This window comes from Symphalangus syndactylus, chromosome 1 (genome assembly GCF_028878055.3).
Source record: "Symphalangus syndactylus isolate Jambi chromosome 1, NHGRI_mSymSyn1-v2.1_pri, whole genome shotgun sequence".
Classification (NCBI taxonomy): Eukaryota; Metazoa; Chordata; class Mammalia; order Primates; family Hylobatidae; genus Symphalangus; species Symphalangus syndactylus.
In genome coordinates, this window is record NC_072423.2 from 60,622,261 (window position 1) to 60,628,260 (window position 6,000).

Consider the following 6,000-nt stretch of genomic DNA (forward strand, 5'->3'; position numbering starts at 1 on the left):
GCTTCACAGCAAGCTTTCATACTTCAAGCTCTACATGTTAGTGTTCAGTCCTCATTCCCACATAAACACAACCATTTTGAAAACATGAACTGATATTAATTACCCCCTTGGCACCAAAAAGTCAGGATTTCCTGATGCGGCACGCTAATGTAAAATGCATTAGTGCAAACGGTGGCTCCAAGGGGTAATACTCTCTAAATAAACACAGCATTTTTTTTTTTTTTTTTTTTTTTTTTTTTTTATAATTCTCAACTCTGGGGCTAGTCCGAAAGTCATTCATCCTCCACACACCCCCCCAAAAAGCATTTTGATTTTTAATAAGTTAACTGGGATTTTTATAAGAAGAAATTGAATTCCAAGCTGCAAATCAGTGGCACTTAACTTTTTGGTTCTGTGAAATAAAATGCTACCTGAATGTTCTGGTGATTAAGTGGCTTTGAACCATAATTTTCAACAATCTATTGGAAGATAATAACAGTTCATGTTTAGTCAGTATCACTAAAAATGTGCATCTTACATTTTTACTTAATTCTTTATTTCAAATGTCACTCATTCAAGGTCAGAAAGTGTGTGTTTTGGTGTATGTCTTTATTTGAATATTCTATATAAAGACTTCTGATCAAGAAGGCATTATATCGTACTTTGATGTAACCCACTATACACATAATACTGCTGCTACTAATAGAAACCAACCAAAGAAGAATTAAAGTACAGAGAGTCAGGTTTAAAGAAGGTAAGCATCTCTATGGACCAAAACCAGAATAAAAATGTAAATAGGGAAGGCGGAAACCATGAGCCTCCTGGGTTCTGAGTGTAGAAATTGATAGTGGAACTTGAGAAATTGGTTCCTGTGGAGTAATTGAGCCAAAAAATACTATACATAATATAATAAGATAATGGAGCCAGGTTTGCTGCTTTAAGGCAGAGGCTAGAATGTGACTCTCTCCCACTTTCCCTCCTATTTATGAAAGAAAATTAACAAAAGCTCCCTTCTTGCCAGCCACCACCTAGGGCCTTGTTTTGAAGAAGCTGGACATAATGATGCTAGAAGATACATATTTAGCCTCTCGATCTAGAACTAAACCAAGCTATTTTGAACTTAGTATTGGATTTTAAATAATTTCTAAAATCATTAGGAGAATAGGAATAAATTTTCTCAAAGTTTTGATTCTAGACTTGGTTTGGGATCTGGGAGACAAATGGATGCACAGAAGGAAGCAGGAAGGGTGGGGAAGAGAAAAAAATGAACCTACTTTAAGCCCACGAAACAAACTTCCAAAATATGTTAACAAACTAACTTGGAACCTGTGTTCACACCACGTAACATTGATTTTATTTAAAAGTCTGACAGATTTTAAAATAATGTATTTTAGAATGTTTAAAGAGATAACCCATCCATCCACGTAGATTTTCAGATATTATAAAACAAAAACAAGTGAAATAACAGGTACGTGTAAAAAGCATTTGGAAATCGTATAAGTGCAACATAATGAGACATTGTCTCTACTTACAAAAAACAATTGTTTTTAATTAGCTGGGTGTTGCACCTGGAGTCCCAGCTACTCCAGAGACTGGGGCCGGAGGATCACTTGAACACAGCAGGTTGAAGCTGCAGTGATCTATGATCACACCACTGCAGAACAGCCTGGGTGATAAAGCAAGGCCTTGTCTCTAAAAAAAAAAAAAAAAAAAAAAAAAAAAAAAAAGCTTTTAAGTGAAAAACGTAGTAATTGGACCAGCTTAATTGGCATAAACTGTAGGCTGGACACAGTTAAGAAAATCTGTGAAACAGATTAAGGTATGAGAAATTGCCCCATACCAGAGCACCAAGAAACAAGATTTATATATATATATATATATATATATATATATATATATATATATATATGAAGGAAAAATTAAGACAATATGAGTGCAGAGTTTTAATATGGGAGCTTCAGCAAAAGGAAATTGAAGCATTGGTTAAAAAAAAAAGATACAAAACAATGAAAGCTCACAGTCTTCCACAACTGAGTCTGAATACACAAATTGTAACTTAACCAAGTTCCAACGAGGGTGAATAAAAATGAATCCTGTCCATATTTAGACACATTATATTGCTGTTAAGAAAAAGAAAATCTCAAAACTACCTGAAAGAAAAGGCACATTACCTATAAAGAAAATTTAGACCATTCTCTGCAATAATCAAAAGATAGAGTTAAATACTGAGGGAAAGTAAGTCTAAATGTTACACCCAGCTAAACTATTAGGTTGGTGCAAAAGTAATCGCAGTTTTTGCCACTGAAAGTAATGGTAAAAAGCACAATAACTTTTGCAACAACCTATATAATTCTAAAGTGAGGGCAAAATGAACATTTTCAGGCTTGCAAAGACCAAGAGAATTCATCATCCATAGAAGATGTATTGGAGCAAAAGGAAATAATAGAAAGGTGTAGGATGTAAACAAGAATAGAGACTACATAAAATTTGTCAAAACATAATTATGGATAGGAAACGTTACTTTTTTGGGTGTGAGAAAGGGTACAGTTAAGTGTGATAGGTTGGTTCCATTAATAGCCTCATTTTTCGGCCCTCAAGTCCATGTCCCCTTTTTATATATGAGTCGGACAGATTTTTTAAGTATGTTTCTCTCAGGAGTGGGACTTACTTTCCTGCCCGTTGATTCTGCTTGGCCATGTAACTTGCTTTGACCAAGGGGATGTTAGTTGTTGACTCAAGGAAGTTTGTAAAAGCGCTTGTGGAGTTCTGCTTCCACTCTTGTACCTCTACCCTTGCCATGGAAATCTGCCCAGGCTAACCTGCTGGAGGAATGTGAGAGACACGTGGGGCAAAGCTGAACTGGCACAACCAACACCAGCTAACACCTAACCAAAATCAGAGCCACCTAGCCAACCAGGCTGCTAACTGCAGAAGCATAAGCAAGTCTAGCACAGATCAGCTGGACTATGCAAACTCTTAAGCTAAATAAGTGTTTATAGTTATACGAGCTGCTGATTTGTTTGTGTGTGTGGTTCTTTGTTATGCAGCATTACTGTGGCAATAAATAGCTGATATAATACTAAGATACAATGACAAGATAGGAAGCATGACCAATGAATAGATTATAGGTCATGTAAAGGGTTGCATGCATGCAACTAAAGGGTTAGAATGCTAAAGGGTTTTCATGGTCAGGAGAATAGGAAAACTGAAAAACTTAGTTGGGGCCGGGCGCGGTGGCTCACGCTTGTAATCCCAGCACTTTGGGAGGCCGAGGCGGGCGGATCATGAGGTCAGGAGATCGAGACCACGGTGAAACCCCGTCTCTACTAAAAATACAAAAAAAAATTAGCCGGGCGTGGTGGCGGGCGCCTGTAGTCCCAGCTACTCGGAGAGGCTGAGGCAGGAGAATGGCGTGAACCCGGGAGGCGGAGCTTGCAGTGAGCCGAGATTGCGCCACTGCACTCCAGCCTGGGCGACACAGCGAGACTCCGTCTCAAAAAAAAAAAAAAAAAAAAAAAAAAAAAACTTAGTTGGAAAATTTTCAGGTAAAACAACAAAACGTAGGCCAGGCATGGTGGCTCACACCTGTGATTCCAACACTTTGGGAGGCTGAGGCAGGCAGATCACTTGAGGCCAGTAGTTTGAGACCATCCTGGCCTACGTAGCAAAACCCCGTCTCTAATAAAAATACAAAATATTACCTGGGCATGGTGGCATCCGCCTGTAATCCCAGCTGCACAGGGGGCTGAATGAGGCATGAGAATCGCTTGAATCTGGGAGGTGGAGGTTGCAGTGAGCCGAGATCGCAGCACTACGCTCCAGCCTGAGCAACAGAGCCAGACTCTCTCAAATAATAATAATAATAAAATGTAAAAGTCATTTTTAAAAGAAGACATACAATTCAGAAATTTAGAGCCAGTAAAGAGAAGAAAGGAAAAAAGCATGAGAATAGAGAAAATGTACTCATCCAATGGGAGGAATGAATGGAGAAAAAAGTGGGGAAGATGTTTAAGAAATACAAAAGAAGATAAAATCGTGTAAATACATCAGTAATCACAATAAATGTAAATAGATTAAACTCATTTAAGGACATTATGTTGGGTGGACCCCAACTAATGCTTATTAAGAGATGTTACTAAAAATACAACAAAAATCTAGAAATTAGATACAGGTATATTAATATCAAACTGTAAGGCAAAAAGCATTAATAGGGATAAGAAAGGATCCTAAGTAAGATATAACTTTGGATTATATAAGCAAAAACTGAGAATTATAAGCAAAATTTAAAACTCCAAAATCATAATGAAAAGATTTTAGTCCATTTGTAGCAGAAACTGTTTAAAACAGACAAAACATTAATAAGGATGCAGAACACTTTTTTTTTTTAGACAGAGTCTCCCTGTGTTGCCCAGGCGGGAGTGCAGTGGTGCGATCTCGGCTCACTGCAGCCTCTACCTCCCGGGTTCAAGCGGTTCTCCTGCCTCAGCCTCCCGAGTAGCTGGAATTACAGGCAGTGTCACCATGCCCAACTAATTTTTGTACTTTTAGTAGAGACAGGGGTCTCACCATGTTGGCCAGGCTGGTCTCAAACTCCTGACCCCAGGTGATCCGCCTGCCTTGGTCTCTCAAAGTGCTGGGATTACAGGTGTGAGATACCATGCCAGGCTAAAATTTTCTAGTAACTATGTTTTAAAAATATATAAACAGGGAAACTTTATTTTAATAATGTATTTAACCCAATATATCAGAAATGCTATTTCAACATGTAAATTTATGAGACACTCTACATCCTTGTTTTCATAGTAAGTCTTAGAAATCTGGTTTGTATTTTATTTGTACTTACAGCCTATCACTAATCACATTTCAAGTGCTCGGTAGCCACATATGGCCAGTGGATGTGGAATACAGGATAGCTTTGATGCAGAAAACCTAAAAATGAATATCGAATCCTGTACCTGACAGAATATACATTCTTTTTAAGTATATGTAGTAATTTTTTAAAATGTACCTTGTGCTAATTTACAAAAGAAGTCTGATCAAAATTCAGTCAGTATTCTACAAGTCATTTTCTTTGACAACAGTAGTACATGTGTTAACAACTTTCAAAATTGATTAAACAGCCTTTGGTTAAAGAAGGTCTCAGCAGAAATTTAGAAATGAGCTACAATAAAAGTTCTCTATCAAAACTGGTATCTATAGCCTATAGTTAACAAAAATATATTGTACACATAAAAAAGAGGAAGGAAAAAACATGAGATGCTGATATAGCAGTTATTAGAAGTAAATTGATAGCTTTCAATGGTTTTATTTAAAAACAAAAAAGACTGAAATTTAGTTCAGGAATATAGATGAGGATTCCAAAATTGAATGCAAATAAAACATTAGAATTTTGAAGAAGTTATTAAAAAGCAGAAAGTAATACAATTTAAAAATTAGAGGATCATCAAAAGCTGTTTTTTTTAAAGATAAATTGATCAAGAAAAAAGATACTAAGGCACAAGAGTCTTTGTCTGTTTAGGCTGCTATAGCAAAATACCATAAACTGGGTGGCTTATAAACAATGAATTTATTTCTCACAGTTTTGGAGACTGGGAAGTCCAAGTTCAAGATGCAGGGAGATTTAGTATCTGGTTAGGGCACTTTTGCTGGTTCACAGATGGGGCCTTCTGTCTGTGTCCTCATATGGTGGAAAGAGTGAGGGAGCTCTCTGGGGTCTCTTTTATATGGGTAGAACCCCACCCATCAGGGAAACCTCATGACCTCATCACCTCCCAAAGATGCCACCTTCTAATACTGTGACCTTAGTGATTAGAATTCAACATACGAATGTTGAGAGAACAAACATTCAGACCATAGCAGTCCATCTCTGGCCCCACAAAATTTATGTCCTTCTCATATGCAAAATACATTCATTTCATCCAAGTAGCCCCAGATGTAACTTGTTCAGCATCAACATTAAAGTCTAAGTCCAAAGACTCATCTAAATATCTAAACCAGATATGGGTGAGACCCAAGTTACAA